The following is a 6395-nucleotide window of genomic DNA, read 5'->3' as shown; positions in this document are numbered from 1 at the left end:
GAACCAATACAAGCATATTGATCTGATTTCAATGTATATGTCTCTTAAAAAGGCTAAATGGTCTTCTTTGTAGGTAGACAGATACAAATAGCTTTTTTTTCAAAGTGATGGTTCCATTGTGTGTAGCTGAGGAAAAAAACATTATGAACTACCTATTAAGAGAACAGTAGAAAATGTCAACTTAGTCGCATATAGCAGCTTACCTCACATTGATTGAAAAACTGCCATCACTGTGATATACAACATGATACGAAATTAGCATCTTTGAGGAGATTTTAGTATGTAGTATTTATTTTAAAAGGTGGCTCAAGTTCGAATCCAGACTAAAGCTGATTTGTTTGCTGAGCACCTAAAGTTGCCAGAACCTTCACCCAGACTCTTGTCTTCCCACATGTCCACAAAAGAAATTGGACCATAGTGGATTGAGCTTGCTTTACCTTGAAAGATGCGCTGTGCAAAAATAAATTAAAAAAAAATGATTATAATAATTCCTATTGGATAGGTTGGGTTTTTTTTTGCCCTTATGGATGAGCGTAGATCAAATTATTCATTTGGGATGAACTAAACATAAAGTTAAATTCCTTTTTTTTTATTTTAAATTTTATGCCACCTAAGCCTAGATTGTAACTACTCTGTAGCAGAACTAGTATAGTTTATTTATTTCTAACTACATTGTTCCACTGGAGATATTTCATTAAACACTTTGTGTTGTTCTGTTTGGTTGTCTATGTATTAATGACACTGTAAATAGTATGTTGATGTTGTTATATTATATAAATATAATCCGAGTTGACAGGCTGTGACAAAAATTTTCCATTTCATTTTTTTATAACAATGATGAAATCATAAAAATGTCTTTTTCCCTAATGAAAACTATATTTTTTGATGTTGCAAATTATTGTATGATATTGTGTGTATATAAATGTATACGAGACTTTAAAAATATAATGATAGTCTCTTTGTCAATGTTTTCAATAATGTGTGGCTTGTTTGCTAAATGCTACTTCGTAGACCATCTTTAAATCATTGAAAGCTTTCAATCAGTGTGTACTGACAAATGTTTCAGCTACTAGCATCAGATTGTTAAGTTTGCATGGGTGCATATGTGTTGTCTTTTTCTATCAAGAATTTTGAAAAACTTCTCTTTGTAATCACTGTGTACATATGATACTGCTAACAAAATGGATGCCTCTGTATATACTGTAATCAAATAAGTATTCACTGGAAAAAAAATCTAAACATACTTGTGTACATATTATATATAGAGCTAATAACTTTGTGTGATTAGAATGTATATATATCAAAAACATGTTTGGCTTTTTAAAATTCCTGTTACCCCCTTTCCCTTATAAAACCTCCCTTCTGTCCTGTAATGTATTCAACAAATAAACATAATTTAGAAGAACAGTTCATATCCTTGGCTCTCTCAGTAGTCAAACTCATTACCACTTCAACTTATATTTTTAATCACTGTTAAATACTTAATGCCAGACATTAAAAATTTTTTATTTGAAAAATTTATGAATAAAAACCACCTTTAATATTAACAAAAAGATCATTTTACTCAATTTCTGAGTAGTCAGCTGTAGAAAGGACAAAAAAAAAAATGAATTCATTTAGTCAAAGAACTTGTTTATTGCTTTATATAGATCTGTATTGAGTGAATAGAATATTTGAATCCATTCTAATTTCATCTTTTACTTGTTAGCACTTGTTCATAATTGTACACTTGTTTAATATTTTTTTTTTTTTTAGCTTTAATCCATTAGCTAACAATGTACTGATTAATCAGTTATTGTCAACAAATCTTATCTAACTTGACATCTCACACAGAAAGCTAACAATCCATTTAGATGTTAGAATTTTGAGTTCTTTTGAAGTCTTTCCAGAGCCATTACCTAATTCTCCTGTGAAATTTATATTCTAAACATTAGTTGTATTTTTAGATATTAAAATGTGTTTAGTGGATGGTTTAAACCAGTGTGGATTCCCATTCAACTCTGAAGTCTATACCTAGTCAATTTTCTAAAACAGCTGATGGAAAAGGGCTCTCTACAGCTGTGTCAGTGTACATGTGAGTGTTTTAACATGATGTGCAATCCATATTTGGTCACTCTTCTGTATTGAATTTTCTAGCTTTGTTAATGGTGTAAATAGTTACTAACTGAACATTCTAAATAAATTTGTAATGAAAAAAAAGTGTTTGTGTTACTTAAAATATAAAGGGGTGTAATTCAACATGCTGCATTCTTTGCCATTCAATTCCAAATTAAAGTATGTTTTCATGTTCTTAATCCAACTTATTCTGTTAATGTTTTAATTTTGTTTTGCTCTAGCAAATATCACTATACTGAATACATTTATAGAAAATGTAATAGAACTGGACTTGAAAACTTCATGAGGTAAAGACAAAAATATGCAAATTTTAAAAAAAAAATTATAAAAAAAAAAACATAACTTTTCTAAGGGAAACAATTTATATATATATATCTCAATAAAGTATTTCTTTTATTCAATATCAAACAAAATAATTAATTGACTAATCGGTTAATTTAAAAAAAAAAAATTTCATGTTTTGTTAGGTACTAAAATATTTATTTAAATTTCCAACCTGATTCGAGAATAGGTGTGAAAGAAATAATGTGTTCAATTTTCTAAGGGGAAGTGTCACGAGTCGAGTCTGTGACCTATTTCGACCAGTTTCTAGAAGCAAGTTCAAACCAGTGCAAGTGTCCAGCGTAAACAAGTTAATTTTAGATATCCAATCAAAGAAAGAGGTTAAGGGAAAAAATAGCACACGTCAGCTTCTAGAAGGTCAAAGTTACTAAAATAATTATCTGAGAAGGTTCCATGATTCTGGAACGTACTATCAAAGAAAGGATAAATAAGGGGAAAGTCAGTTAGATGGGGTCCTCGCATAGTAGTAGTTCTTGTAGAGCGCTGGTCCTCGCTCAGTCCTTGATTAGTAATAAGTTTTGTGATATTAGCGGGTCCATTAAGTAAAGTTTTAGTAGTTGAAGTTGAAGTTATACTAAGTGAAGTTTTATGTATTTTAAGTTTTATTTATGAAGTGTCAAGTTGTTATTGAATTAAGAAGTTAATTTGATGTGAAAGTTGAAGAAGTTATTAAAGAAGTTTGAAGAAAATACAGAGAGATGTTTCTTTCTTCATTTCATATGAATTCATCAACTTATTAATACAATCCTTCGGCCAGTTCATCACATATTATGGCACCTCCGATAAATAAGGCAAGGCATCGATGAATACATGCATCAAACAATAAAGGCGACATCGAAGAATAAATACGTCACATATATTGGCACCTCCTGACAAAAAAAAGGCATCTATAAATAAAGGCACCGACGAAGACAAGCATCACATACTGCATTTTCAAAGAATAAAGTCGGCACATTCTAGCAAGTACTACGAATTTGAAAGGAAAAGCCTCTAACAAATAAATCATAGCCTCTTATAACGACAAAGCCTCAACTAAGCATTACAAGAAGAGCCTCTTTCAGAAAACTTCAACAAGACGTACATTCATTGCTACGAAAAATATTTTATGATTGAAACTTCCAGTCAACAGGTTACATAATAGTTGACATAGAGGACGTCCTGCAAGACAGATCATCTGTTTTAAGGTCAGTACCTTACATTTTATATTTACATAGCTGGGAAAGCTATATTTACTAAGCTGTGAAAGCTATATTTACTAAGCTGTGAAAGCTATATCTACTAAGCTGTGAATGCAACGTTACTAGGGCTAGTTGTACACTAGTTTGTTTACAAATACTGACCACTTGCATTCCTCAAGAGGAGACACCGATCGATATTTAACTAGGTCAGCCATAGTTAACCTCTCACCTGTGGACAGGTGTCTGTCATCGCTAGTGTAGGCAGTACTTATAAATAGAAAAGTTATTAAGTTATTACAATGGCTTTAGTCTCGTACCTGTGGAAAGCATACATCAAAGTGGCCGCTTACGGTAACATGCCACAAGAAAGAATGGAGGAATGGTGCACTCAAAAAGTGAATTACGAGATACAAAGACGTAAAGAAGACGACGAGGCAGAAGAAAGAAGACGTAAAGAAGACAAAGAGGCAGAAGAAAGAAAAAGAATTAGAGAAGAAAAAAGAATTAGAGAAGAAAAAGAGGCAGAAGAAAGAAAAAGGATTAGAGAAGAAAAAAGAAGACAAGAAGAAAAAGAGGCAGAAGAAAGAAAAATGCCTAGGGACGACAAAAGAAGACAAGTAGACATAGAGGCAGAAGAGAAGAAACGCAAAGAAGAAAAAGAAGAAGAAGAAAGAAAACTTAAAGCAAAAGAAGAAGAAGAAGAAAGGAAACTTAAAGAAATACAAGAAGAAGAAGAAAGAAAATTTAAAGAAAGAAAAGAAGAAGAAGAAAGGAAACTTAAAGAAATACAAGAAGAAGAAGAAAGAAAACTTAAAGCACGACAAGAAGAAGAAGAAAGGAAACTTAAAGAAATAAAAGAAACAGAAAATGAAACTGAAGAAAAAGATACAAACATTACTGAAGGACCTGAGACATTGTTTATGAGTACAACAAGAATACTACTGAACTTCAACTATTTAATAATGAAGAATTTAAAGCTGATCAGAAAAAAGATACAACTTTGACAAGAATGTACAAGAAGGCACAAACAATTGCAAAGCAGCCAGGACTTAATGTACCTTATTTCAAAGAAGGAATACTTGTGAAGAAAAGTGTTAATTATGATACCTATGAGTTTGTTGAACAAATCATTTTACCACTGAAATATACACAAGACATCATTGAAAAGAATCACAATTTTCTACATACCAAATTAGCGAGTGTGATGAGGACAAAGAAAAGAATTCTTGACAAATTTTATTGGCCGAGTATTACAAAAGATGTTAAGAAACATGTTAGTCAATGTCCAGATTGTCAAATGAACAATCCTAAGAGAAAACAAGTTCAAGAACAGAATATGAATGTTGAACAAAGTTATGAACCAGTTGAAAATATTATACCAGACAAAAATGACTCAAATGTAGAGGAATTAAACAATTCTACATTTAACTCTAAGACAGAAGGTCGTCTGACATTGATAGACAATTTATGCAACAATCGTGATATGACAAAGTGCTTCCAAAGAAAGTCAATCAAATACAGATTTGAACATATTTGTTTCGAATGCATCAATGTCAAAGTCAAAGCAAGATGAATCAGAAAATAAAACATTTCAACATGGTTTTGATATAAATATTACAGTCATAGAGCCATGTGAAAAAACTAAAGAAACTAAACTCAACATTGAAAATGAAAGAGCATTAAATGAATACAGAAAGTTTAGAAATTTTACACAAGGAGACAAAGTGAAGTTATGGTTACCTGACATGAGAAATAAACTGATTTATACATGGCAAGGTACATTTACTATCATCAAAAAGATTTCAAACGTAACTTATGAAATCAACAATAACAAATATATCAAAGTGTTTCATGTTCAAATGCTTGAAAAATACAATTAGGATACAGATAATGAAAACTTATCAAAAGAACTAGCAGATAATGTTACATGCTTAGAAACAATTCAAGAGGAAAATGAAGACAATATAAATGAACTATTACCAACGACATCGAAACAAATTGAATCTATCAAAGACATTGACATAGATCATTTAAAGATGAAAAGTAAGAAAAGCCTGTTGAATACAAGTGAAGGATATTCTGAGATATTTCATGATGTTCCTGACATATCAACATTTATAGACAATGTGATTAACTTAAAAACTGACATACTTGCCAACTCAAATGTTCATTCTCTAACTTTGCACAATAGAGATTTACTGCAGAAAGACTTAACTGATTTATTAGTGCAATGCATACATGAACATTCAAACTCAACGTTTTCTTTTTCAATCATTTTACAACGTAAACTGTCACTAAAAGAAAGATTTAGTGTCGATTTTGGACAGTTCTTGTTTGAATATATGAAAAGCAAAGAATCTTATAAGGACAATAGTTGTATGTTGCTTAAAGCTAGAATGAAACATATTCATGAACTGAGAGACATTGTGTACCATTGAAACAAAGTACATTTGTAGCTAAACTAAGAAAGTTTGTATTGAAACCAAAAGTGACATTTTTCAACAGCAGAGTTGAACAAAACTCTCTGAAAACACATGACAATATTGTTAAACGTATTTTGAACTATAAAGAACCAAGAAAGAAGAAATGTACGGATAGACTAGAATTGTTTCAAGTGCCCGAACAAAAGAAATGTACAGACAGACTAGAATTGTTTCAAGTACCTGGAAAGAAGAAAGTTGCACATTTATTAAGACTGTACAGCTGGGTCAAGATTTATTTTAATACTTATGTCAAGCAATTGTTTATTACTTAGTATAT

The sequence above is a fragment of the Biomphalaria glabrata genome, chromosome 4 (genome assembly GCF_947242115.1).
Source record: "Biomphalaria glabrata chromosome 4, xgBioGlab47.1, whole genome shotgun sequence".
Lineage (NCBI taxonomy): Eukaryota > Metazoa > Mollusca > Gastropoda > Planorbidae > Biomphalaria > Biomphalaria glabrata.
The sequence above is the reverse complement of the archived record's forward strand: the minus strand, read 5'-3'. Positions refer to the sequence as shown.